At 48.3% G+C, this 27,548-nt stretch overlaps 12 non-coding genes across 12 annotated transcripts; all 12 read right to left on the minus strand.

Annotated features, from left to right (window-relative positions):
• Positions 1-6,697: 6,697 nt before the first annotated feature.
• trnal-caa (transfer RNA leucine (anticodon CAA)) lies at positions 6,698-6,805 on the minus strand. Its single transcript has 2 exons — positions 6,768-6,805; positions 6,698-6,743 (listed from the first exon to the last, which is right to left on the minus strand). It is a non-coding gene; the product is annotated as a tRNA-Leu (tRNA).
• An 807-nt stretch (positions 6,806-7,612) lies between these two features.
• On the minus strand, positions 7,613-7,731 carry trnal-caa (transfer RNA leucine (anticodon CAA)). Its single transcript has 2 exons — positions 7,694-7,731; positions 7,613-7,658 (listed from the first exon to the last, which is right to left on the minus strand). It is a non-coding gene; the product is annotated as a tRNA-Leu (tRNA).
• Positions 7,732-9,761: 2,030 nt separating this feature from the next.
• trnal-caa (transfer RNA leucine (anticodon CAA)) lies at positions 9,762-9,880 on the minus strand. Its single transcript has 2 exons — positions 9,843-9,880; positions 9,762-9,807 (listed from the first exon to the last, which is right to left on the minus strand). It is a non-coding gene; the product is annotated as a tRNA-Leu (tRNA).
• A 1,792-nt stretch (positions 9,881-11,672) lies between these two features.
• trnal-caa (transfer RNA leucine (anticodon CAA)) lies at positions 11,673-11,791 on the minus strand. Its single transcript has 2 exons — positions 11,754-11,791; positions 11,673-11,718 (listed from the first exon to the last, which is right to left on the minus strand). It is a non-coding gene; the product is annotated as a tRNA-Leu (tRNA).
• A 914-nt stretch (positions 11,792-12,705) lies between these two features.
• On the minus strand, positions 12,706-12,811 carry trnal-uaa (transfer RNA leucine (anticodon UAA)). The gene is made up of 2 exons: positions 12,774-12,811; positions 12,706-12,751 (listed from the first exon to the last, which is right to left on the minus strand). It is a non-coding gene; the product is annotated as a tRNA-Leu (tRNA).
• An 810-nt stretch (positions 12,812-13,621) lies between these two features.
• Positions 13,622-13,740, minus strand: trnal-caa (transfer RNA leucine (anticodon CAA)). The gene is made up of 2 exons: positions 13,703-13,740; positions 13,622-13,667 (listed from the first exon to the last, which is right to left on the minus strand). It is a non-coding gene; the product is annotated as a tRNA-Leu (tRNA).
• An 877-nt stretch (positions 13,741-14,617) lies between these two features.
• trnaq-uug (transfer RNA glutamine (anticodon UUG)) lies at positions 14,618-14,713 on the minus strand. The gene is given in 2 exon segments: positions 14,618-14,663; positions 14,676-14,713. It is a non-coding gene; the product is annotated as a tRNA-Gln (tRNA).
• A 794-nt stretch (positions 14,714-15,507) lies between these two features.
• On the minus strand, positions 15,508-15,627 carry trnam-cau (transfer RNA methionine (anticodon CAU)). The gene is made up of 2 exons: positions 15,590-15,627; positions 15,508-15,553 (listed from the first exon to the last, which is right to left on the minus strand). It is a non-coding gene; the product is annotated as a tRNA-Met (tRNA).
• An 877-nt stretch (positions 15,628-16,504) lies between these two features.
• Positions 16,505-16,600, minus strand: trnaq-uug (transfer RNA glutamine (anticodon UUG)). The gene is given in 2 exon segments: positions 16,505-16,550; positions 16,563-16,600. It is a non-coding gene; the product is annotated as a tRNA-Gln (tRNA).
• Positions 16,601-17,394: 794 nt separating this feature from the next.
• On the minus strand, positions 17,395-17,513 carry trnal-caa (transfer RNA leucine (anticodon CAA)). The gene is made up of 2 exons: positions 17,476-17,513; positions 17,395-17,440 (listed from the first exon to the last, which is right to left on the minus strand). It is a non-coding gene; the product is annotated as a tRNA-Leu (tRNA).
• Positions 17,514-20,065: 2,552 nt separating this feature from the next.
• trnal-uaa (transfer RNA leucine (anticodon UAA)) lies at positions 20,066-20,171 on the minus strand. Its single transcript has 2 exons — positions 20,134-20,171; positions 20,066-20,111 (listed from the first exon to the last, which is right to left on the minus strand). It is a non-coding gene; the product is annotated as a tRNA-Leu (tRNA).
• Positions 20,172-23,815: 3,644 nt separating this feature from the next.
• Positions 23,816-23,934, minus strand: trnal-caa (transfer RNA leucine (anticodon CAA)). Its single transcript has 2 exons — positions 23,897-23,934; positions 23,816-23,861 (listed from the first exon to the last, which is right to left on the minus strand). It is a non-coding gene; the product is annotated as a tRNA-Leu (tRNA).
• Between the last annotated feature and the right edge of the window lie 3,614 nt (positions 23,935-27,548).

Consider the following 27,548-nt stretch of genomic DNA (forward strand, 5'->3'; position numbering starts at 1 on the left):
AGCAGAGCATTAGTAATTGGGGACTCTATAGTCAGGGGCACAGATAGGAGATTTTGTGGGAGCGTGAGAGACTCACGTTTGGTATGTTGCCTTCCAGGTGCAAGGGTACGTGATGTCTCGGATCGTGTTTTCTGGGTCCTTAAGGGGGAGGGGGAGCAGCCCCAAGTCGTGGTCCACATTGGCACTAACGACATAGGTAGGAAAGGGGATAAGGATGTCAGGCAGGCTTTCAGGGAGCTAGGATGGAAGCTCAGAACTAGAACAAACAGAGTTGTTATCTCTGGGTTGTTGCCCGTGCCACGTGATAGTGAGATGAGGAATAGGGAGAGAGAGCATTTAAACACGTGGCTGCAGGGATGGTGCAGGCGGGAGGGATTCAGATTTCTGGATAACTGGGGCTCTTTCTGGGGAAGGTGGGACCTCTACAGACAGGATGGTCTACATCTGAACCTGCGGGGCACAAATATCCTGGGGGGGGAGATTTGTTAGTGCTCTTTGGGGGGGTTTAAACTAATGCAGCAGGGGCATGGGAACCTGGATTGTAGTTTTAGGGTAAGGGAGAATGAGAGTATAGAGGTCAGGAGCTCAGATTTGACGTCGCAGGAGGGGGCCAGTGTTCAGGTAGGTGGTTTGAAGTGTGTCTACTTCAATGCCAGGAGTATAGGAAATAAGGTAGGGGAACTGGCAGCATGGGTTGGTACCTGGGACTTCGATGTTGTGGCCATTTCGGAGACATGGATAGAGCAGGGACAGGAATGGATGTTGCATGTTCCGGGGTTTAGGTGTTTTAGTAAGCTCAGAGAAGGAGGCAAAAGAGGGGGAGGTGTGGCGCTGCTAGTCAAGAGCAGTATTACGGTGGCGGAGAGGATGCTAGATGGGGACTCATCTTCCGAGGTAGTATGGGCTGAGGTTAGAAACAGGAAAGGAGAGGTCACCCTGTTGGGAGTTTTCTATAGGCCTCCAAATAGTTCTAGGGATATAGAGGAAAGGATGGCGAGGATGATCCTGGATAAGCGCGAAAGTAATAGGGTAGTTATTATGGGAGACTTTAACTTTCCAAATATTGACTGGAAAAGATATAGTTCGAGTACATTAGATGGGTCGTTTTTTGTACAGTGTGTGCAGCAGGGTTTCCTGACACAGTTTGTTGACAGGCCAACAAGAGGCGAGGCCACATTGGATTTGGTTTTGGGTAATGAACCAGGCCAGGTGTTGGATTTGGAGGTAGGTGAGTACTTTGGGGACAGTGACCACAATTCGGTGACGTTTACGTTAAGGATGGAAAGGGATAAGTATACACCGCAGGGCAAGAGTTATAGCTGGGGGAAGGGAAATTATGATGCCATTAGACGTGACTTGGGGGGGATAAGGTGGAGAAGTGGGCTGCAAGTGTTGGACACACTGGATAAGTGGAGCTTGTTCAAGGATCAGCTACTGCGTGTTCTTGATAAGTATGTACCGGTCAGGCAGGGAGGAAGGTGCCGAGCGAGGGAACCGTGGTTTACCAAAGAAGTGGAATCTCTTGTTAAGAGGAAGAAGGAGGCCTATGTGAAGATGAGGTGTGAAGTTTCAGTTGGGGCGATGGATAGTTACAAGGTAGCGAGGAAGGATCTAAAGAGAGAGCTAAGACGAGCAAGGAGGGGACATGAGAAGTATTTGGCAGGAAGGATCAAGGAAAACCCAAAAGCTTTCTATAGGTATGTCAGGAATAAGCGAATGACTAGGGACAGAGTAGGACCAGTCAAGGACAGGGATGGGAAGTTGTGTGTAGAGTCTGAAGAGATAGGCGAGATACTAAATGAATATTTTTCGTCAGTATTCACTCAGGAAAAAGATAATGTTGTGGAGGAGAATGCTGAGCTCCAGGTAAATAGATTAGATGGCATTGAGGTACGTAGGGAAGAGGTGTTGGCAATTCTGGACAGGCTGAAAATAGATAAGTCCCCGGGACCTGATGGGATTTATCCTAGGATTCTCTGGGAGGCCAGGGAAGAGATTGCTGGACCATTGGCTTTGATTTTTATGGCATCATTGGATACAGGAATAGTGCCAGAGGACTGGAGGATAGCAAATGTGGTCCCTTTGTTCAAAAAGGGGAGCAGAGACAACCCCGGCAACTATAGACCGGTGAGCCTCACGTCTGTAGTGGGTAAAGTCTTGGAGGGGATTATAAGAGACAAGATTTATAATCATCTAGATAGGAATAATATGATCAGGGATAGTCAGCATGGCTTTGTGAAGGGAAGGTCATGCCTCACAAACCTTATCGAGTTCTTTGAGAAGGTGACTGAACAGGTAGACGAGGGTAGAGCAGTTGATGTGGTGTATATGGATTTCAGCAAAGCATTTGATAAGGTTCCCCACGGTAGGCTATTGCAGAAAATACGGAGGCTGGGGATTGAGGGTGATTTAGAGATGTGGATCAGAAATTGGCTAGCTGAAAGAAGACAGAGGGTGGTGGTTGATGGGAAATGTTCAGAATGGAGTTCTGTCACAAGTGGAGTACCACAAGGATCTGTTCTGGGGCGGTTGCTGTTTGTCATTTTTATCAATGACCTAGAGGAAGGCGCAGAAGGGTGGGTGAGTAAATTTGCAGACGATACTAAAGTCGGTGGTGTTGTCGATAGTGTGGAAGGAAGTAGCAGGTTACAGAGGGATATAGATAAGCTGCAGTGCTGGGCTGAGAGGTGGCAAATGGAGTTTAATGTAGAGAAGTGTGAGGTGATTCACTTTGGAAGGAAAAACAGGAATGTGGAATATTTGGCTAATGGAAAAGTTCTTGAAAGTGTGGATGAGCAGAGGGATCTAGGTGTCCATGTACATAGATCCCTGAAAGTTGCCACCCAGGTTGATAGGGTGGTGAAGAAGGCCTATGGAGTGTTGGCCTTTATTGGTAGAGGGATTGAGTTCCGGAGTCAGGAGGTCATGTTGCAGCTGTACAGAACTCTGGTACGGCCGCATTTGGAGTATTGCGTACAGTTCTGGTCACCGCATTATAGGAAGGACGTGGAGGCTTTGGAACGGGTGCAGAGGAGATTTACCAGGATGTTGCCTGGTATGGAGGGAAAATCTTATGAGGAAAGGCTGATGGACTTGAGGTTGTTTTCGTTAGAGAGAAGAAGGTTAAGAGGAGACTTAATAGAGGCATACAAAATGATCAGAGGGTTAGATAGGGTGGACAGTGAGAGCCTTCTCCCGCGGATGGAAATGGCTAGCACGAGGGGACATAGCCTTAAACTGAGGGGTAATAGATATAGGACAGAGGTCAGGGGTAGGTTCTTTACGCAAAGAGTAGTGAGGCCGTGGAATGCCCTACCTGCTACAGTAGTGAACTCGCCAACATTGAGGGCATTTAAAAGTTTATTGGATAAACATATGGATGATAATGGTATAGTGTAGGTTAGATGGCTTTTGTTTCGGTGCAACATCGTGGGCCGAAGGGCCTGTACTGCGCTGTATTGTTCTATGTTCTATGACTCCTACGGTGGGGACACGATTACAGTAACAGAGAAACCGGACTTCCGGTTGTGGCTATGCGGAGCTAAGCCGCACGTTCTGCATCTCCCGCTTGGAACGGACTTTTGGGCTCTTTTCAGGGCCCCCAACGGCATTTTTCCGACATTTCCTGGTGTGGGAAGAAGACTGCAACATTCCCCCGACCGTGTATGGCTTGGACCAGGAGTGGCGACTAAAAAAGTGGCGGTGAAGCCAAAGAAAGTGCGAGGGAAGAAGAGCAAGATGGCGGCGGGTGGGGACCAGGCAGCATGGATGCAGTGGGTGCAGGAGCAGCAGGAGGTTATTCAGCACTGCTTCAGGGTGGTCAAAGCAGACCTGCTGGATCCGATGAAGGCTTCTATTGATAAGCTGCTGGAGACCCAGACGGCCCAGGGGATGGCGATCTGCGAGGTCCGACAAAAGATCTCAGATAACGAGGATGAGATCTTGGGCCTAGCGGTAAAGGTGGAGGCGCACGAGGCGCTCCACAAGAAATGTCAGGAACGGTTCGAGGAGATGGAGAATTGGTCGAGGCGGAAGAATCTGCGAATCCTGGGCCTCCCGGAGGGGCTGGAGGGGTCGGATGTGGGGGCCTATGTGGTCACCATGTTGAACTCGCTGATGGGAGCGGGGTCCTTGCAAGGGCCCCTGGAGCTGGAAGGGGCCCATAGAGTGCTGGCGAGGAGGCCCAAGGCCGCGGGCGGTGCTAGTGCGGTTTCATCGGTTAGCTGATCGGGAGTGCGTACTCAGGTGGGCCAAGAAGGAGAGGAGCAGCAGGTGGGAGAACGTGGAGGTTCGAATATATCAGGACTGGAGCGCGGAGGGGGCAAAGAAGAGGGCCGGGTACAACCAGGCGAAGGCGGTGCTGCACAGGAAGGGGGTGAAGTTTGGCATGCTGCAGCCGGCGCGTCTGTGGGTCTCCTACAAGGACCAGCACCATTATTTTGAATCCCCGGAGGAGGCGTGGGCCTTTGTTCAGGCCGAGAAACTGGACACAAATTGAGGGTCGGTCTGGGGGGGTCGGGTGTGGGGATGGTCGGGGATTGTTGTTGTTGTGTTACATTTTCAGGGGGGTTCTTTGTTCTTGTTTATTTTTGGTTCGGTGTGGGTGGTTAGGGTGGGTTGGGCACTGTTTTAGTTGGGTCTGTTGGGTGGGCTCTTGGAGGGGGGGCAAGTAAACGGAGTAGGGGGTGGATGGCCGGTACGGAGGATGGGGCCCCGAGGGGGAGGGGGAGGCCCGAGACGGGGGTGAGGGGACTGGGCCTGTAAAAGGAGCTGCGCCAGAGGAGGCAGGGCCAGGGCGGGGAAGTGCGTTTTTTTTCCCACGCTTGGGATGGAAGGGGGAGGCGGAGAGCCTGCGGGTGGGTAATGGAGGGGGAGGGGAAGTCCCACAATGGGAGGAGTCGAAGGAGAGGCGGGAGCGGCCGGGGTCAGCAGGCGTGCAGTGGGGGAGCAATGCAGCTAGGAAGGGTCCCAGCTGGGGAGGGGGGCGGAACCGGGTTGCTGCTGGTATGGTCAAGGGGGAGCTGGAGCGAGTAGAGGGGGTTGGGACGGGTTGTCTGCCGCCGTGGGGAATGGGCCGGGTGTGGGGTGCGGGCGCGTGGCTGGCCGAGGAGGGGTTATGGCTAGTCGGCGGGGGAGGGGGGCAGGTAGCCCCCTGATCCGGCTGATAACCTGGAACGTAAGGGGACTGAATGGGACAGTTAAGCGGGCCCGGGTGTTCGCGCACCTGAGGGGGCTGAAGGCAGATGTGGTCATGCTGCAGGAGATACACCTGAAGGTGGCAGACCAGGTAAGATTGAGGAAGGAGTGGGTAGGTAAGGTGTTTCATTCGGGGCTAGATGCCAAAAATCAGTGGGTGGCGATCTTGGTGGGAAAGAGGGTGTCGTTCAAGGCGTCGAGCATTGTGACAGACAATGGTAAGTGGTAAGCTGCAAGGGGAGAGGGTGGTGCTGGTCAACGTGTACACCCCGAACTGGGACGATGCGGGTTTTATGCGGCGCATGTTGGGTCGGATCCCGGACTTGGAAGTGGGGGGCCTGATAACTTTAACACGGTATTGGATCCGGCACTGGATCGCTCCAGGTCTAGGTTGGGTAGGAGGCCGGCGGCGGCTAAAGTGCTGAGGGAGTTTATGGACCAGATGGGAGGGGTGGACACTTGGAGATTTGCAAGGCCAGGGGCTAGGGAATTTTCATTCTTCTCGCACATTCATAAGGCCAATTCCCGGATCGACTTTTTTGTTATGAGCAGGGCGCTGATAGCGAGAGTAGAGGATACCGAGTACTCGGCGATAGCTGTTTCGGACCACGCCCCGCATTGGGTAGACCTAGAGCTGGGGGAGGACAGGGACCAGCGCCCATTGTGGCGCTTGGAGGTGGAGCTGTTGCCAGACGAGGAGGTGAGCGAGCGGGTCCGAGGAAGCATAGAGAGATACCTGGAGGCCAACGATAACGGGGAGGTCCGGGTGGGGATGGTCTGGGAGGCGCTGAAGGCGGTGGTTAGGGGAGAGCTGATCTCCATCAGGGCCCACAAGGAGCGGAGGGAGCAGGGGAGAGGGAGAGGCTGGTGGGGGAGATGGTGAGGGTAGACAGGAGATATGCGGAGGTGCCGGAGGAGGGACTGCTGAGCGAGAGGCGTTGCCTCCAGGCCGAATTCGACCTGTTGACCACCAGGAAGGCGGAGGCGCAGTGGAGGAAGGCCCAGGGGGCGATTTATGAATATGGGGAAAAGGCAAGTCGGATGCTGGCACATTATCTTCGGAAGTGGGACGCAGCTAGGGAGATCGGGGGAGTTAAGGGAAGGGAAGGGATTGTGGTGGGGAGTGGGGTTGGCATCAATGGGGCCTTCAGGGACTTTTATGAGGAATTGTATCAGTACGAGCCCCCACTGGAGGAGGGAGGGAGGGATGGGCCGCTTTCTGGACCAACTGAGGTTCCCGAAGGTGGAGGAGGGACTGGTGGCGGGATTAGGGGCCCCGATTGGGCTGGAGGAGCTGCCCAAAGGAATAGGGAGCATGCAGGCGGGGAAGGCACCGGGGCCGGATGGTTTCCCGGTCGAATCCTTGCAAAGAATTGCCAAGTTAGGCATGAATTTAGTTGTGATTGTTCCCAAGATGTCACATTCTTGGACACAGTTGGTCCATTGCAGCATGGTGCGCATTGTGAGGCTGGCGGTGGCATGTTGGTGTTGAAAAGGACAATGTCAGGAGTGGGATTTGAACCCACGCCCCTAGAAAGGGACCAGAGATCACCAGGCTAGGAAACACACTCCTTGAGTCTGGCGCCTTAGACCACTCGGCCATCCTGACAAGTTGCTGCTGTGTCCACAGCTTTTCCACCGTGTGCTGTGTATTCTGTACTCGAACAGGCCTGGAGCACACCCATTTCATTTGTGCACAATCAGGCCACAACCATCAATACATCACACCTGTTTCAACAGGCAGTGGCAAACATTCACCCTTCCCGCACCATAAACAATTTTCAGGCACGCTGCATATGTACGCCAAGAACATTTTACATCATTTTCATTGAACATCTCACTCACTTTTCCATCGACATCTTCAACAAACCCAAGCAACACAGCTGCCATCCAAAACACACCACAATCCAAACATCTTTCCCAATTCACATTTTACACTCTCATTCCCAGACCTTTCTTTCATTCTCAACACATTCACGCGATACATCTGTGAAGCCTGCTCCCCACACAATGAACAGCATGTCCTCATCTTGCCGGTTGTAAACAGTGGCTAGTGGCATTCGTCTGAATATTTTGCCTTGAAAGTCCCAACATTCATGGGCCACAATTCTGGCTAATCTGTGCCTCTGATATGGGAGTGACTTGAAATGTCAGCATCTCTGGTTACCTTGCAAGGAATCGCAGCGAGGTGGGAACAATGCTTTGCTAAGTACGCTGCCTGTGAAATGTAATCTGCATGTTTGATTGGAGCATGCGATTGGGTGCATGATATTTGAGAGAGGCATGTTAGGTTTCAAGTTGTGTGTTGTTTTTATTTGTAAATAAATGAAGTGGTAAAAGGTGGCAGATGTCAATGACAGCAGGGTGTTGCGGAGATTGTGAGGCTGGCGGTGGCATATTGGTGTTGAAAAGGACGTGTCAGGAGTGGGATTTGAACCCACGCCCCTAGAAAGGGACCAGAAATCACCAGGCTTAAACGAGGCAAGGAAACACACTCCTTGAGTCTGGCGCCTTAGACCACTCGGCCATCCTGACAAGTTGCTGCTGTGTCCACAGCTTTTCCACTGTGCTGCTTATTCTGTACTCGAACTGGCCTGGAGCACACCCATTTCATTTGTGCACAATCAGGCCACAACCATCAATACATCACACCTGTTTCAACAGGCAGTGGCAAACATTCACCCTTCCTGCACCATAAACAATTTTCAGGCACGCTGCATCTGTACGCCAAGAACATTTTACATCATTTTCAAAAACATCTCACTCACTTTTCCATCGACAGCTTCAACAAACCCAAGCAACACAGCTGCCATCCAAAACACGCCACAATCCAAACATCTTTCCCAATTCACATTTTACACTCTCATTCCCAGACAAAGAACAAAGAACAAAGAACAAAGAAATGTACAGCACAGGAACAGGCCCTTCGGCCCTCCAAGCCCGTGCCGACCATACTGCCCGACTAAACTACAATCTTCTACACTTCCAGGGTCCGTATCCTTCTATTCCCATCCTATTCATATATTTGTCAAGATGCCCCTTAAATGTCCCTATCGTCCCTGCTTCCACTACCTCCTCCGGTAGCGAGTTCCAGGCACCCACTACCCTCTGCGTAAAAAACTTGCCTCGTACATCTACTCTAAACCTTGCCCCTCTCACCTTAAACCTATGCCCCCTAGTAATTGACCCCTCTATCCTGGGGAAAAGCCTCTGACTATCCACTCTGTCTATGCCCCTCATAATTGTGTATACCTCTATCAGGTCGCCCCTCAACCTCCTTCGTTCCAGTGAGAACAAACCGAGTTTATTCAATCGCTCCTCATAGCTTATGCCCTCCATACCAGGCAACATTCTGGTAAATCTCTTCTGCACCCTCTCTAAAGCCTCCACATCCTTCTGGTAGTGTGGCGACCAGAATTGAACAATATTGTTCAATTCCTTTCTTTCATTCTCAACACATTCACGCGATACATCTGTGAAGCCTGCTCCCCACACAATGAACAGCATTTCCTCATCTTGCCGGTTGTAAACAGTGGCTAGTGGCATTCGTCTGAACATTTAGCCTTGAAAGTCCCAACATTCATGGACCACAATTCTGGCTAATCTGTGCCTCTGATATGGGAGTGACTTGAAATGTCAGCATCTCTGGTTACCTTGCAAGGAATCGCCAAAGTAAGGCAGTTGAATTCAGTTGTGTTTGTTCACAAGATGTCGCATTCTTGGACACTGTTGGCCCGTTGCTGAGAAGCAGCAGTGTGCGCAATGGGATTGAAAGGTAGATTGGTTGAAAGCAATAAGGAATGCAAGGTGGGAACAATGTTCTTTGCTGCCTGTGTAATGTAATCTGCATGTTTGAGCGCAGCAGTGTGATTGGGTGCATAATGTTTGAGAGAGGCATGTTAGTTTTCAATCTTTGTATGTGAATGATACGGATTGCATTGTTGATTTGCAAATAACATTGAAGTCGGAGAAGGTGAATGTCAGGAGTGTCCCTTGAAAGGGACCAGAAATCATCAAGTCCTCAATGGCTGCTTAAGTCTGGCGCCTTAGACCACTCGGCCATCCTGACAACTTATTTATGCAGCTGCTGTTTTCCACTGTGTGCTACGTATTCTGCATTCTAGCTGGCCTGGAGCACACCCAATCCCTTTTTGCAGAAACAACCACAACCATTAATTCAGCGCAACGGATTGAAGTGGCGGTGTTGATCATTCTCGATCATTGTTCACATTCTTGGATATTCTTGGTCCATTGCATCTGTTGGTCCATTGCAGCATGGTGCGCAATGGGATAGAAAGGTGGAGTGGTAGAAAGCAAAGTGGAATGCTGCAGCGAGGTGGGAACAATGCTTTGCTAAGTGCGTTGCCTGTGAAATGTAATCTGCATGTTTGATTGGAGCATGCGATTGGGTGCATGATATTTGAGAGAGGCATGTTCGGTTTCAAGTTGTGTGTTGTTTTTAATTGTAAATAAATGAAGTGGTAAAAGGTGGCAGATGTCAATGACAGCAGGGTGATGCGGAGATTGTGAGGCTGGTGGTGGCATGTTGGTGTTGAAAAGGACAATGTCAGGAGTGGGATTTGAACCCACGCCCCTAGAAAGGGACCAGAAATCACCAGGCTTAAACGAGGCAAGGAAACACACTCCTTGAGTCTGGCGCCTTAGACCACTCGGCCATCGTGACAAGTTGCTGCTGCGTCCACAGCTTTTCCACTGTGTGCTGCTTATTCTGTACTCGAACTGGCCTGGAGCACACCCATTTCATTTGTGCACAATCAGGCCACAACCATCAATACATCACACCTGTTTCAACAAGCAGTGGCAAATATTCACCCTTCCTGCACCATAAACAATTTTCAGGCACGCTGCATCTGTACGCCAAGAACATTTTACATCATTTTCAAAAACATCTCACTCACTTTTCCATCGACAGCTTCAACAAACCCAAGCAACGCAGCTGCCATCCAAAACACACCACAATCCAAGCATCTTTCCCAATTCACATTTTACACTCTCATTCCCAGACCTTTCTTTCATTCTCAACACATTCACGCGAGACATCTGTGAAGCCTGCTCCCCACACAATGAACAGCATTTCCTCATCTTGCCGGTTGTAAACAGTGGCTAGTGGCATTCGTCTGAACATTTAGCCTTGAAAGTCCCAACATTCATGGGCCACAATTCTGGCTAATCTGTGCCTCTGATATGGGAGTGACTTGAAATGTCAGCATCTCTGGCTACCTTGCAAGGAATCGCCAAAGTAAGGCTGTTGAATTCAGTTGTGTTTGTTCACAAGATGTCGCATTCTTGGACACTGTTGGCCCGTTGCTGAGAAGCAGCAGTGTGCGCAATGGGATTGAAAGGTAGATTGGTGGAAAGCAATAAGGAATGCAAGGTGGGAACAATGTTCTTTGCTGCCTGTGTAATGTAATCTGCATGTTTGAGCGCAGCAGTGTGATTGGGTGCATAATGTTGGAGAGAAGCATGTTAGTTTTCAATCTTTGTATGTGAAACCGTATCATTCACAGACAAAGGTTGATAACTAACATGCCTTGTTGATTGTTGATTTGCAAATAACGTTGAAGTCGGAAAAGGAGAATGTCAGGAGTGGGATTTGAACTCACGACCCTTGAAAGGGACCAGAAATCATCAAGTGCTCAATAGTTACTTAAGTTGGGCGCCCTAGACCACTCAGCCATCCTGATAACTTTCGTGTGCAGCTGCTGTTTTCCACTGTGTGCGACGTATTCTGCATTCTAGCTGGCCTGGAGCACACCCAATCCCTTTTTGCAGAAACAACCACAACCATTAATTCAGCGCAACGGATTGAAGTGGCGGTGTCGATCATTCTCCTTTGCTGCACCGCAAACAATCTTCAGCCACACAACTTTCTTTGATTCCCAAGACATATCTGCAAAGCCCGCTCGTCACACAATGAACAGCATTTCGTCATCCTGGACATTGAAAGAGGTGAACATGCACCCGTGGCCGGTGGCATTGATCGAACCATTTCCACCTGATATTCCCAACCTTCAAAGGCATCAATTCTGGATAATCTGTGCCTGTGATAAGTGAATCTCTTGAAATGGCAGCATCTCTGGTGTCCTTGCAAAGAATTGCCAAGTTAGGCATGAATTTAGTTGTCATTGTTCACAAGATGTCACATTCTTGGACACTGTTGGTCCATTGCATCTGTTGGTCCATTGCAGCATGGTGCGCAATGGGATAGAAAGGTGGAGTGGTAGAAAGCAATGTGGAATGCTGCAGCGAGGTGGGAACAATGCGCTGCCTGTGAAATGTAATCTGCATGTTTGATTGGAGTGCATGATATTTGAGAGAGGCATGTTGGGTTTCAAGTTGTGTGTTGTTTTTAATTGTAAATAAATGAAGTGGTAAAAGGTGGCACATGTCAATGACAGCAGGGTGTTGCGGAGATCGTGAGGCTGGCGGTGGCATGTTGGTGTTGAAAAGGACAATGTCAGGAGTCGGATTTGAACCCACGCCCCTAGAAAGGGACCAGAAATCACCAGGATTAAACGAGGCAAGGAAACACACTCCTTGAGTCTGGCGCCTTAGACCACTCGGCCATCCTGACATGTTCCTGCTGTGGCTACTCTTTTCCACTGTGTGCTGCTTATTCTGTACTCGAACTGGCCTGGAGCACACCCATTTCATTTGTGCACAATCAGGCCACAACCATCAATACATCACACCTGTTTCAACAGGCAGTGGCAAACATTCACCCTTCCTGCACCATAAACAATTTTCAGGCACGCTGCATCTGTACGCCAAGGACATTTTACATCATTTTCAAAAACATCTCACTCACTTTTCCATCGACAGCTTCAACAAACCCAAGCAACACAGCTGCCATCCAAAACACACCACAATCCAAACATCTTTCCCAATTCACATTTTACACTCTCATTCCCAGACCTTTCTTTCATTCTCAACACATTCACGCGATACATCTGTGAAGCCTGCTCCCCACACAATGAACAGCATTTCCTCATCTTGCCGGTTGTAAACAGTGGCTAGTGGCATTCGTCTGAACATTTAGCCTTGAAAGTCCCAACATTCATGGGCCACAATTCTGGCTAATCTGTGCCTCTGATATGGGAGTGACTTGAAATGTCAGCATCTCTGGTTACCTTGCAAGGATTCGCCAAAGTAAGACAGTTGAATTCAGTTGTGTTTGTTCACAAGATGTCGCATTCTTGGACACTGTTGGCCCGTTGCTGAGAAGCAGCAGTGTGCGCAATGGGATTGAAAGGTAGATTGGTGGAAAGCAATAAGGAATGCAAGGTGGGAACAATGTTCTTTGCTGCCTGTGTAATGTAATCTGCATGTTTGAGCGCAGCAGTGTGATTGGGTGCATAATGTTGGAGAGAAGCATGTTAGTTTTCAATCTTTGTATGTGAAACCGTATCATTCACATACAAAGGTTGAAAACTAACATGCCTTGTTGATTGTTGATTTGCAAATAACGTTGAAGTCGGAAAAGGAGAATGTCAAGAGTGGGATTTGAACCCACGACCCTTGAAAGGGACCAGAAATCATCAAGTCCTCAAGGGCTGTTTAAGTCTGGCGCCTTAGACCACTCGGCCATACTGACAACTTTCGTGTGCAGCTGCTGTTTTCCACTGTGTGCGACGTATTCTGCATTCTAGCTGGCCTGGAGCACACCCAACCCCTTTTTGCAGAAACAACCACAACCATTAATTCAGCGCAACGGATTGAAGTGGCGGTGTCGATCATTCTCCTTTGCTGCACCGCAAACAATCTTCAGCCACACACCTTTCTTTGATTCCCAAGACATTAACGTGTTATATCTGCAAAGCCCGCTCGTCACACAATGAACAGCATTTCCTCATCCTGGACATTGAAAGAGGTGAACATGCACCCGTGGCCGGTGGCATTGATCGAACCATTTCCACCTGATATTCCCAACCTTCAAAGGCATCAATTCTGGATAATCTGTGCCTGTGATAAGTGAATCTCTTGAAATGGCAGCATCTCTGGTGTCCTTGCAAAGAATTGCCAAGTTAGGCATGAATTTAGTTGTCATTGTTCACAAGATGTCACATTCTTGGACACTGTTGGTCCATTGCATCTGTTGGTCCATTGCAGCATGGTGCGCAATGGGATAGAAAGGTGGAGTGGTAGAAAGCAATGTGGAATGCTGCAGCGAGGTGGGAACAATGCTTTGCTAAGTACGCTGCCTGTGAAATGTAATCTGCATGTTTGATTGGAGCAGGTAATTGGGTGCATGATATTTGAGAGAGGCATTTCAAAAAGGTTTCAAGTTGTGTGTTGTTTTTATTTGTAAATAAATGAAGTGGTAAAAGGTGGCAGATGTCAATGACAGCAGGGTGATGTGGAGATTGTGAGGCTGGCGGTGGCATATTGGTGTTGGAAAGGACAATGTCAGGAGTGGGATTTGAACCCACGCCCCTAAAAAGGGACCAGAAATCACCAGGCTTAAACGAAGCAAGGAAACACACTCCTTGAGTCTGGCGCCTTAGACCACTCGGCCATCCTGACAAGTTGCTGCTGTGTCCACAGCTTTTCCACTGTGTGCTGCTTATTCTGTACTCGAACTGGCCTGGAGCACACCCATTTCATTTGTGCACAATCAGGCCACAACCATCAATACATCACACCTGTTTCAACAGGCAGTGGCAAACATTCACCTTTCCCGCACCATATTTTCAGGCACGCTGCATCTGTACGCCAAGAACATTTTACATCATTTTCAAAAACATCTCACTCACTTTTCCATCGACAGCTTCAACAAACCCAAACAACGCAGCTGCCATCCAAAACACACCACAATCCAAACATCTTTCCCAATTCACATTTTACACTCTCATTCCCAGACCTTTCTTTCATTCTCAACACATTCACGCGAGACATCTGTGAAACCTGCTCCCCACACAATGAACAGCATGTCCTCATCTTGCCGGGTGTAAACTGTGGCTAGTGGCATTCGTCTGAATATTTTGCCTTGAAAGTCCCAACATTCATGGGCCACAATTCTGGCTAATCTGTGCCTCTGATATGGGAGTGACTTGAAATGTCAGCATCTCTGGCTACCTTGCAAGGAATCGCCAAAGTCAGGCAGTTGAATTCAGTTGTGTTTGTTCACAAGATGTCGCATTCTTAGACACTGTTGGCCCGTTGCTGAGAAGCAGCAGTGTGCGCAATGGGATTGAAAGGTAGATTGGTGGAAAGCAATAAGGAATGCAAGGTGGGAACAATGTTCTTTGCTGCCTGTGTAATGTAATCTGCATGTTTGAGCGCAGCAGTGTGATTGGGTGCATAATGTTTGAGAGAGGAATGTTAGTTTTCAATCTTTGTATGTGAATGATACGGTTTGCATTGTTGATTTGCAAATAACGTTGAAGTCGGAAAAGGTGAATGTCAGGAGTGGGATTTGAACCCACGACCCTTGAAAGGGACCAGAAATCATCAAGTCCTCAAAGTCTGGCGCCTTTGACCACTCGGCCAGCCTGACAACTTTTTTGTGCAGCTGCTGTTTTCCACTGTGTGCTACGTATTCTGCATTCTAGCTGGCCTGGAGCACACCCAATCCATTTTTGCACAAACAACCACAACCATTAATTCAGCGCAACGGATTGAAGTGGCGGTGTCGATCATTCTCCTTTGCTGCACCGCAAACAATCTTCAGCCACACACCTTTCTTTGATTCCCAAGACATTAACGTGTTATATCTGCAAAGCCCGCTCGTCACACAATGAACAGCATTTCTTCATCCTGGACATTGAAAGAGGTGAACATGCACCCGTGGCCGGTGGCATTGATCGAACCATTTCCACCTGATATTCCCAACCTTCAAAGGCATCAATTCTGGATAATCTGTGCCTGTGATAAGTGAATCTATTGAAATGTCAGCATCTCTGGTGTCCTTGCAAAGAATTGCCAAGTTAGGCATGAATTTAGTTGTCATTGTTCACATTCTTGGATATTGTTGGTCCATTGCATCTGTTGGTCCATTGCAGCATGGTGCGCAATGGGATAGAAAGGTGGAGTGGTAGAAAGCAAAGTGGAATGCTGCAGCGAGGTGGGAACAATGCTTTGCTAAGTGCGTTGCCTGTGAAATGTAATCTGCATGTTGGATTGGAGCATGCGATTGTGTGCATGATATTTGAGAGAGGCATGTTAGGTTTCAAGTTGTGTTGTTTTTATTTGTAAATAAATGAAGTGGTAAAAGGTGGCAAATGTCAATGACAGCAGGGTGTTGCGGAGATTGTGAGGCTGGCGGTGGCATATTGGTGCTGAAAAGGACAATGTCAGGAGTGGGATTTGAACCCACGCCCCTAGAAAGGGACCAGAAATCACCAGGCTTAAACGAGGCAAGGAAACACACTCCTATGAGTCTGGCGCCTTAGACCACTCGGCCATCCTGACAAGTTGCTGCTGTGTCCACAGCTTTTGCACTGTGTGCTGCTTATTCTGTACTCGAACTGGCCTGGAGCACACCCATTTCATTTGTGCACAATCAGGCCACAACCATCAATACATCACACCTGTTTCAACAGGCAGTGGCAAACATTCACCTTTCCCGCACCATATTTTCAGGCACGCTGCATCTGTACGCCAAGAACATTTTACATCATTTTCAAAAACATCTCACTCACTTTTCCATCGACAGCTTCAACAAACCCAAGCAACGCAGCTGCCATCCAAAACACACCACAATCCAAACATCTTTCCCAATTCACATTTTACACTCTCATTCCCAGACCTTTCTTTCATTCTCAACACATTCACGCGAGACATCTGTGAAGCCTGCTCCCCACACAATGAACAGCATGTCCTCATCTTGTCGGGTGTGAACTGTGGCTAGTGGCATTCGTCTGAATATTTTGCATTGAAAGTCCCAACATTCATGGGCCACAATTCTGGCTAATCTGTGCCTCTGATATGGGAGTGACTTGAAATGTCAGCATCTCTGGCTACCTTGCAAGGAATCGCCAAAGTAAGGCAGTTGAATTCAGTTGTGTTTGTTCACAAGATGTCGCATTCTTGGACACTGTTGGCCCGTTGCTGAGAAGCAGCAGTGTGCGCAATGGGATTGAAAGGTAGATTGGTGGAAAGCAATAAGGAATGCAAGGTGGGAACAATGTTCTTTGCTGCCTGTGTAATGAAATCTGCATGTTTGAGCGCAGCAGTGTGATTGGGTGCATAATGTTTGAGAGAGGAATGTTAGTTTTCAATCTTTGTATGTGAATGATACGGTTTGCATTGTTGATTTGCAAATAACGTTGAAGTCGGAAAAGGTGAATGTCAGGAGTGGGATTTGAACCCACGACCCTTGAAAGGGACCAGAAATCATCAAGTCCTCAAAGTCTGGCGCCTTTGACCACTCGGCCAGCCTGACAACTTTTTTGTGCAGCTGCTGTTTTCCACTGTGTGCTACGTATTCTGCATTCTAGCTGGCCTGGAGCACACCCAATCCATTTTTGCACAAACAACCACAACCATTAATTCAGCGCAACGGATTGAAGTGGCGGTGTCGATCATTCTCCTTTGCTGCACCGCAAACAATCTTCAGCCACACACCTTTCTTTGATTCCCAAGACATTAACGTGTTATATCTGCAAAGCCCGCTCGTCACACAATGAACAGCATTTCTTCATCCTGGACATTGAAAGAGGTGAACATGCACCCGTGGCCGGTGGCATTGATCGAACCATTTCCACCTGATATTCCCAACCTTCAAAGGCATCAATTCTGGATAATCTGTGCCTGTGATAAGTGAATCTATTGAAATGTCAGCATCTCTGGTGTCCTTGCAAAGAATTGCCAAGTTAGGCATGAATTTAGTTGTCATTGTTCACATTCTTGGATATTGTTGGTCCATTGCATCTGTTGGTCCATTGCAGCATGGTGCGCAATGGGATAGAAAGGTGGAGTGGTAGAAAGCAAAGTGGAATGCTGCAGCGAGGTGGGAACAATGCTTTGCTAAGTGCGTTGCCTGTGAAATGTAATCTGCATGTTGGATTGGAGCATGCGATTGTGTGCATGATATTTGAGAGAGGCATGTTAGGTTTCAAGTTGTGTTGTTTTTATTTGTAAATAAATGAAGTGATAAAAGGTGGCAAATGTCAATGACAGCAGGGTGTTGCGGAGATTGTGAGGCTGGCGGTGGCATATTGGTGCTGAAAAGGACAATGTCAGGAGTGGGATTTGAACCCACGCCCCTAGAAAGGGACCAGAAATCACCAGGCTTAAACGAGGCAAGGAAACACACTCCTTGAGTCTGGCGCCTTAGACCACTCGGCCATCCTGACAAGTTGCTGCTGTGTCCACAGCTTTTGCACTGTGTGCTGCTTATTCTGTACTCGAACTGGCCTGGAGCACACCCATTTCATTTGTGCACAATCAGGCCACAACCATCAATACATCACACCTGTTTCAACAGGCAGTGGCAAACATTCACCCTTCCCGCACCATAAACAATTTTCAGGCACGCTGCATCTGTACGCCAAGAACATTTTACATCATTTTCAAAAACATCTCACTCACTTTTCCATCGACAGCTTCAACAAACCCAAGCAACGCAGCTGCCATCCAAAACACACCACAATCCAAACATCTTTCCCAATTCACATTTTACACTCTCATTCCCAGACCTTTCTTTCATTCTGTAAGGTTTTCGGGCAATTCGGCCTTTTTGGAACTGCCCAAGAATAAAAACTCAGAGACTGTAAACTGACTTTTCAGCCAAGAGAACGGAACCAGTTTTCCCAGCAGGCTTGGTCCGCTGAGCTGAGTAGGGACATAAGTAGTTAAGTATTTACAAACCCCCCCTAGGAGCTACAAGGAAGAAGGAGCCAGACAACGAGATAACATCAAAACACAGACAAAGGGCACGGGAATACACAGGAGGCTTGCCTGCAAGCAGGACAATGGGATGGTCATAGCCCCATGCAAATGTAAATGACCTGGCCTCCACCAGAGCAGAATCCAATTAACACCCCATCAACATAGCGAGGTGAGAATAGCAGCCATCTCCGGAGCAGCTGGAAGACACTGAAATTCTCCACAAGAGAGCCTAACCTCGTTATCCTAGAAAACAGACTGTCTGGGTTCAGTATATTGCGCTGGAAAAGCCCCTAGAAGATCAGCGGTAGAGAAAAACCAAGTTGGAGGCGGACCTGGGGGAGGTACTCCAATCTTGACAGAAGCTACCGGCAGAAACTCACTGGGAGGAGGGGGGCGGAGCCAGCGCCAAATTCAAATCGCGAAGGTCTGAAAAAACCAAGTTGGAGGCGGACCTGGGGGAGGTACTCCAATCTTGACAGAAGCTACCGGCAGAAACTCACTGGAAGGAGGGGGCGGAGTCAGCGCCAAATTCAAATCGCGCAGGTCTGCCTAGCTGGAAGGGGCGGACCTGCGAGGAATACCCGGAAACATACAGCTCTGGCCGGCTCAAAGGGGGTGGGACCAGCGGGAACTTTAAAACTTACCTTTTTCAATGCAAAAGGGGCTGGCCGATCACAGAACAAAGTCAGGTAAAACAATATAAAAGGGGCTGTGTTTTCGATTGGGGGGCTCTTGGTTCTTGGCTCGACCTCTGCACCCCTGACTTGACCTCTGCAGCCTGTGACCGTAAGTACCCTGCAGCAGCTTGCGAAACTCCCTTGACTTTAATAGTGGTTGAGGCTTTGGGGAAGGGAACTTGTTTTGTGCCTTGTGCTATTGCTAAAAACTGTGTAATCATAAGAATTTTCGTTGTGTCCGTTATATTACTTTTGAATAGACTTAGTTTGTATTAGAGCATAAGATTTTATTGTATTTCTTCTGTTGATGATTTTGACCTGGGTTTTGCAATAAACCTTGATTTGATGATAATTGGAGTCGTTTAAATTCTTCAATCTTTCACCAGCGATCTCTGACCAAGTCATTGTTAAAATACTCCTCACCTTAATTCCGGGTTCAAGAATCGAGGGTCATCTTGAGCGATTCACTCAGGACAGACTGCTGGTTAGGAAATAAACAGCAGTGTCCTATTCTCTCTCTTGGGAAAGCTACTCTAGCGAAGTAGGAACCGGGTGGGTGTTGCACCACCGGCAAGAGAGAGAATCACCTGGGTATTGGTAGGGGTCTGGAGATCTGTGTGATATAAGCCTCAGGCTGCCGGTTAGGAATAAACGGCAGGCTTGAATCAGTGCTCCCTTCAGTGGAAGTGTCCCAGTGCGACATCCCCTGGCCTCTGAAGTTTCAGTGCCAGCTGGAGAGAGACACACACAGATACTCAAACCCCAGATATCGGCCCAGTAGTGGAGTAGCGGAGATGGCACCCTCTACAATTCTCAACACATTCACGCGAGACATCTGTGAAGCCTGCTCCCCACACAATGAACAGCATTTCCTCATCTTGCCGGTTGTAAACTGTGGCTAGTGGCATTCGTCTGAATATTTTGCATTGAAAGTCCCAACATTCATGGGCCACAATTCTGGCTAATCTGTGCCTCTGATATGGGAGTGACTTGAAATGTCAGCATCTCTGGCTACCTTGCAAGGAATCGCCAAAGTAAGGCAGTTGAATTCAGTTGTGTTTGTTCACAAGATGTCGCATTCTTGGACATTGTTGGCCCGTTGCTGAGAAGCAGCAGTTTGCGCAATGGGATTGAAAGGTAGATTGGTGGAAAGCAATAAGGAATGCAAGGTGGGAACAATGTTCTTTGCTGCCTGTGTAATGTAATCTGCATGTTTGAGCGCAGCAGTGTGATTGGGTGCATAATGTTTGAGAGAGGCATGTTAGTTTTCAATCTTTGTATGTGAATGATACGGTTTGCATTGTTGATTTGCAAATAACGTTGTAGTCGGAAAAGGTGAATGTCAGGAGTGGGATTTGAACCCACGACCCTTGAAAGGGACCAGAAATCATCACGTCCTCAACGGCTCCTTAAGTCTGGCGCCTTAGACCGCTCGGCCATCCTGACAACTTATTTGTGCAGCTGCTGTTTTCCCCTGTGTGCTACGTATTCTGCATTCTAGCTGGCCTGGAGCACACCCAATCCATTTTTGCACAAACAACCACAACCATTAATTCAGCGCAACGGATTGAAGTGGCGGTGTCGATCATTCTCCTTTGCTGCACCGCAAACAATCTTCAGCCACACACCTTTCTTTGATTCCCAAGACATTAACGTGTTATATCTGCAAAGCCCGCTCGTCACACAATGAACAGCATTTCTTCATCCTGGACATTGAAAGAGGTGAACATGCACCCGTGGCCGGTGGCATTGATCGAACCATTTCCACCTGATATTCCCAACCTTCAAAGGCATCAATTCTGGATAATCTGTGCCTGTGATAAGTGAATCTCTTGAAATCTCCAGAGTGCATCTCTGGTGTCCTTGCAAAGAATTGCCAAGTTAGGCATGAATTTAGTTGTCATTGTTCACAAGATGTCACATTCTTGGACATTGTTGATCCAAGTACTTGGATTAGTACTTGGAACTATGATGTTGTTGCCATTACAGAGACCTGGTTGAGGGAAGGGCAGGATTGGCAGCTAAACGTTCCAGGATTTAGATGTTTCAGGCGGGATAGAGGGGGATGTAAAAGGGGAGGCGGAGTTGCACTACTTGTTCAGGAGAGTATCACAGCTATACAGCGAGAGGACACCTCAGAGGGCAGTGAGGCTATATGGGTAGAGATCAGGAATAAGAAGGGTGCAGTCACAATGTTGGGGGTATACTACAGGCCTCCCAACAGCCAGCGGGAGATAGAGGAGCAGATAGGTAGACAGATTTTGGAAAAGAGTAAAAACAACAGGGTTGTGGTGATGGGAGACTTCAACTTCCCCAATATTGACTGGGACTCACTTAGTGCCAGGGGCTTAGACGGGGCAGAGTTTGTAAGGAGCATCCAGGAGGGCTTCTTAAAACAATATGTAAACAGTCCAACTAGGGAAGAGGCGGTACTGGACCTGGTATTGGGGAATGAGCCCGGCCAGGTGGTAGATGTTTCAGTAGGGGAGCATTTCGGTAACAGTGACCACAATTCAGTAAGTTTTAAAGTACTGGTGGACAAGGATAAGAGTGGTCCGAGGATGAATGTGCTAAATTGGGGGAAGGCTAATTATAACAATATTAGGCGGGAACTGAAGAGCATAGATTGGGGGCGGATGTTTGAGGGCAAATCAACATCTGACATGTGGGAGGCTTTCAAGTGTCAGTTGATAGGAATACAGGACAGGCATGTTCCTGTGAGGAAGAAAGACAAATACGGCAATTTTCGGGAACCTTGGATGACGAATGATATTGTAGGCCTCGTCAAAAAGAAAAAGGAGGCATTTGTCAGGGCTAAAAGGCTGGGAACAGACGAAGCCTGTGTGGCATATAAGGAAAGTAGGAAGGAACTTAAGCAGGGAGTCAGGAGGGCTAGAAGGGGTCATGAAAAGTCATTGGCAAATAGGGTTAAGGAAAATCCCAAGGCTTTTTACACTTACATAAAAAGCAAGAGGGTAGCCAGGGAAAGGGTTGGCCCACTGAAGGATAGGCAAGGGAATCTATGTGTGGAGCCAGAGGAAATGGGCGAGGTACTAAATGAATACTTTGCATCAGTATTCACCAAAGAGAAGGAATTGGTAGATGTTGAGTCTGGAGAAGGGGGTGTAGATAGCCTGGGTCACATTGTGATCCAAAAAGACGAGGTGTTGGGTGTCTTAAAAAATATTAAGGTAGATAAGTCCCCAGGGCCGGATGGGATCTACCCCAGAATACTGAAGGAGGCTGGAGAGGAAATTGCTGAGGCCTTGACAGAAATCTTTGGATCCTCGCTGTCTTCAGGGGATGTCCCGGAGGACTGGAGAATAGCCAATGTTGTTCCTCTGTTTAAGAAGGGTGGCAGGGATAATCCCGGGAACTACAGGCCGGTGAGCCTTACTTCAGTGGTAGGGAAATTACTGGAGAGAATTCTTCGAGACAGGATCTACTCCCATTTGGAAGCAAATGGACGTATTAGTGAGAGGCAGCACGGTTTTGTGAAGGGGAGGTCGTGTCTCACTAACTTGATCGAGTTTTTCGAGGAGGTCACTAAGATGATTGATGCAGGTAGGGCAGTAGATGTTGTCTATATGGACTTCAGTAAGGCCTTTGACAAGGTCCCTCATGGTAGACTAGTACAAAAGGTGAAGTCACACGGGATCAGGGGTGAACTGGCAAGGTGGATACAGAACTGGCTAGGCCATAGAAGGCAGAGGGTAGCAATGGAGGGATGCTTTTCTAATTGGAGGGCTGTGACCAGTGGTGTTCCACAGGGATCAGTGCTGGGACCTTTGCTCTTTGTAGTATATATAAATGATTTGGAGGAAAATGTAACTGGTCTGATTAGTAAGTTTGCAGACGACACAAAGGTTGGTGGAATTGCGGATAGCGATGAGGACTGTCTGAGGATACAGCAGGATTTAGATTGTCTGGAGACTTGGGCGGAGAGATGGCAGATGGAGTTTAACCTGGACAAATGTGAGGTAATGCATTTTGGAAGGGCTAATGCAGGTAGGGAATATACAGTGAATGGTAGAACCCTCAAGAGTATTGAAAGTCAAAGAGATCTAGGAGTACAGGTCCACAGATCACTGAAAGGGGCTACACAGGTGGAGAAGGTAGTCAAGAAGGCATACGGCATGCTTGCCTTCATTGGCCGGGGCATTGAGTATAAGAATTGGCAAGTCATGTTGCAGCTGTATAGAACCTTAGTTAGGCCACACTTGGAGTATAGTGTTCAATTCTGGTCGCCACACTACCAGAAGGATGTGGAGGCTTTAGAGAGGGTGCAGAAGAGATTTACCAGAATGTTGCCTGGTATGGAGGGCATAAGCTATGAGGAGCGATTGAATAAACTCGGTTTGTTCTCACTGGAACGAAGGAGGTTGAGGGGCGACCTGATAGAGGTATACAAAATTATGAGGGGCATAGACAGAGTGGATAGTCAGAGGCTTTTCCCCAGGGTAGAGGGGTCAATTACTAGGGGGCATAGGTTTAAGGTGAGAGGGGCAAAGTTTAGAGTAGATGTACGAGGCAAGTTTTTTACGCAGAGGGTAGTGGGTGCCTGGAACTCACTACCGGAGGAGGTAGTGGAGGCAGGGACGATAGGGACATTTAAGGGGCATCTTGACAAATATATGAATAGGATGGGAATAGAAGGATACGGACCCAGGAAGTGTAGAAGATTGTAGTTTAGTCGGGCAGTATGGTCGGCACGGGCTTGGAGGGCCGAAGGGCCTGTTCCTGTGCTGTACATTTCTTTGTTCTTTGTTCTTTGTTCTTTGTTCATTGCATCTGTTGGTCCATTGCAGCATGGTGCGCAATGGGATAGAAAGGTGGAGTGGTTGAAAGCAATGTGGAATGCTGCAGCGAGGTGGGAACAATGCTTTGCTAAGTGCGCTGCCTGTGAAATGTAATCTGCATGTTGGATTGGAGCATGCGATTGTGTGCATGATATTTGGGAGAGGCATGTTAGGTTTCAAGTTGTGTTGTTTTTATTTGTAAATAAATGAAGTGGTAAAAGGTGGCAAATGTCAATGTGTGTTGCGGAGATTGTGAGGCTGGCGGTGGCATATTGGTGCTGAAAAGGACAATGTCAGGAGTGGGATTTGAACCCACGCCCCTAGAAAGGGACCAGAAATCACCAGGCTTAAACGAGGCAAGGAAACACACTCCTTGAGTCTGGCGCCTTAGACCACTCGGCCATCCTGACAAGTTGCTGCTGTGTCCACAGCTTTTGCACTGTGTGCTGCTTATTCTGTACTCGAACTGGCCTGGAGCACACCCATTTCATTTGTGCACAATCAGGCCACAACCATCAATACATCACACCTGTTTCAACAGGCAGTGGCAAACATTCACCCTTCCCGCACCATAAACAATTTTCAGGCACGCTGCATCTGTACGCCAAGAACATTTTACATCATTTTCAAAAACATCTCACTCACTTTTCCATCGACAGCTTCAACAAACCCAAGCAACGCAGCTGCCATCCAAAACACACCACAATCCAAACATCTTTCCCAATTCACATTTTACACTCTCATTCCCAGACCTTTCTTTCATTCTCAACACATTCACGCGAGACATCTGTGAAGCCTGCTCCCCACACAATGAACAGCATGTCCTCATCTTGTCGGGTGTAAACTGTGGCTAGTGGCATTCGTCTGAATATTTTGCATTGAAAGTCCCAACATTCATGGGCCACAATTCTGGCTAATCTGTGCCTCTGATATGGGAGTGACTTGAAATGTCAGCATCTCTGGCTACCTTGCAAGGAATCGCCAAAGTAAGGCAGTTGAATTCAGTTGTGTTTGTTCACAAGATGTCGCATTCTTGGACATTGTTGGCCCGTTGCTGAGAAGCAGCAGTTTGCGCAATGGGATTGAAAGGTAGATTGGTGGAAAGCAATAAGGAATGCAAGGTGGGAACAATGTTCTTTGCTGCCTGTTGTAAGGTTTTCGGGCAATTCGGCCTTTTTGGAACTGCCCAAGAATAAAAACTCAGAGACTGTAAACTGACTTTTCAGCCAAGAGAACGGAACCAGTTTTCCCAGCAGGCTTGGTCCGCTGAGCTGAGTAGGGACATAAGTACATAAATATTTACAAACCCCCCCCTAGGAGCTACAAGGAAGATGGAGACAGACAACGAGATAACATCAAAACACAGACAAAGGGGCACGGGAATACACAGGAGGCTTGCCTGCAAGCAGGACAATGGGATGGTCATAGCCCCATGCAGATGTAAATGACCTGGCCTCCACCAGAGCAGAATCCAATTAACACCCCATCAACATAGCGTGGTGAGAATAGCAGCCATCTCCGGAGCAGCTGGAAGACACTGAAATTCTCCACAAGAGAGCCTAACCTCGTTATCCTAGAAAACAGACTGTCTGGGGTCAGTATATTGCGCTGGAAAAGCCCCTAGAAGATAAGCGGTAGAAAAAACCAAGTTGGAGGCGGACCTGGGGGAGGTACTCCAATCTTGACAGAAGCTACCGGCAGAAACTCACTGGGAGAAGGGGGCGGAGCCAGCGCCAAATTCAAATCGCGCAGGTGTAGATATATCTGTGTGTGTCTCTCTCCAGCTGGCACTGAAACTTCAGAGGCCAGGGGATGTCGCACTGGGACACTTCCACTGAAGAGAGCACTGATTCAAGCCTGCCGTTTATTCCTAACCGACAGCCTGAGACTTATATCACACAGATCTCCAGACCCCTACCAATACCCAGGTGATTCTCTCTCTTGCCGGTGGTGCAACAGCCACCCGGTTCCTACTCCACTAGAGTAGCTTTCCCAAGAGAGAGAATAGGACACTGCTGTTTATTCCCTAACCAGCAGTCTGTCCTGAGTGAATCGCTCAAGATGACCCTCGATTCCTGAACCCGGAATTAAGGTGAGGAGTATTTTAACAATGACTTGGTCAGAGGTCGCTGGTGAAAGATTGAAGAATTTAAACGACTCCAATTGTCATCAAATCAAGGTTTATTGTAAAACCCAGGTCAAAATCATCAAACAGAAGAAACACAATACAATCTTATGCTCTAATATACACTATGTCTATTCAAAAGTAATCTAGCGGACACAACGAAAATTCTTATGCTTACACAGCTTTTAGCAATATCACAAGGCACAAAAACAAGTTCCCTTCCCCAAAGCCTCAACCACTATTAAAGTCAAGGGAGTTTCGTAAGCTGCTGCGGAGTACTTACGGTCACAGGCTGCAGAGGTCAAGTCAGGGGTGCAGAGGTCGAGTCACGAACGAAGAGACCCCCAATCGAAAACACAGCCCCTTTTATATAGTTATACCTGGCTTTGTTCTGTGATCGGCCAGCCCCTTTTGCATTGAAAAGGTAAGTTTTAAAGTTCCCGCTGGTCCCGCCCCCTTTGAGCCGGTCAGACCTGTCGAGATGGGAGTACCTCCCCTAGGTCCGCCTCCAGTCTGTTTTTTTGAGATAACGAGGTTGAGCTCCCTTGAAGATTTTCAAAGACTTCCATCTGCTCCGGAGATGCTGCTATGTTGATGGGGTGTTGATTGGATTCTGCTCTGGTGGAGGCCAGGTCATTTACATTTGCATGGGGCTCTGACCATCCCATTGTCCTGCTTGCATGCAAGCCTCCTGTGTATTCCCGTGCCCCTTTGTCTGTGTCTTGATGTTATCTTGTTGTCTGGCTCCTTCTTCCTTGTAGCTCCTAGGGGGGTGTTTGTAAATATTTATGTGCTTATGTTCCCACTCAGCTCAGCGGGCCAAGCCTGCTGGGAAAACTGGTTCTGTTCCCTTGCCTGGAAAGTCAGTTTACAGTCTCTGAGTTTCTCCAAAAGGGCCGAATTGCCCGAAAACCTTACAGATGCCCCTTCGATACGTCCCTACCTGCTTGGACCGTATCGACACAGGTGAAGGGCAATTATTTCCTTTTGTGTGGACCGTAGGTCCCCCCCCCCCAACAACATGCGAAACTACAAGTCCCAAGACAGTTCCCTTAATCTAGGCTACCCCTGATTTCAATGAAAGGGAAAGACAAGACCATACTTAATTCAAGCAGACAGTAACATATACACATTTCACCGGAACCCCAAACGTAAGGGTCCCTGTACATATATCACACTCAAGTACACATTTCACCGGAACCCCAAACGTAAGGGTCCCTGTACATATATCCCAGTCAAGTAACTGGGACCCGCGAATCCATACAACTATTTACAATTGCATCTGTTTATTTCATCAAGGATCCTCCTTTCTTGGCTGCACTTCGCTTCTTCCCGTTGAGGGCTCTTCATTTATCCTCCATCGTCGATACCTGCAGCTGAAAGGTTTAGTCCAACTGAGGCGGCAGCATAATGTACCCCCTGTACAACATTTCCTTTGTGGGGGCAAACACTAAACCATTCTCAGGCTCCCCCCTGGTGGTGATCGGACAGTTGTGAGGGTCGATCGGTTGGGCTGTGGGCAGGGGTCGCTTTACCTGAACCAGCAGTTCGGTAGCTTCTACAGTCATCCCTTCCCTGGGCGTTACACATCCCTCCCCACTGCGGTCAATTTATCCCGTTCCCTGGGTTCTGCCACCACCTTACAAAAGTGATTAATGCCCCTTGTGGACATGCCTTGGTAGATCCCCATGAACACAAATAAATGCCCTGGTCAGAAGCCCGCCCCTTATCCCCGCAAACGGTGATCCTACCCGGTGACCCCGTGATGGTCCGTTAGGTGTTGTCCAGTCCGTTCCCAGTCCGAGGACCGATCCCTCATGTCCAGCCTCAGCTTCCTGGGCCACCACCGTCTCCCCAAAGGAACGTCCCCCTCACAGGTTGAACACACCCGCCTGCCCT

Source organism: Scyliorhinus torazame, chromosome 1 (genome assembly GCF_047496885.1).
Source record: "Scyliorhinus torazame isolate Kashiwa2021f chromosome 1, sScyTor2.1, whole genome shotgun sequence".
Taxonomy (NCBI): domain Eukaryota; kingdom Metazoa; phylum Chordata; class Chondrichthyes; order Carcharhiniformes; family Scyliorhinidae; genus Scyliorhinus; species Scyliorhinus torazame.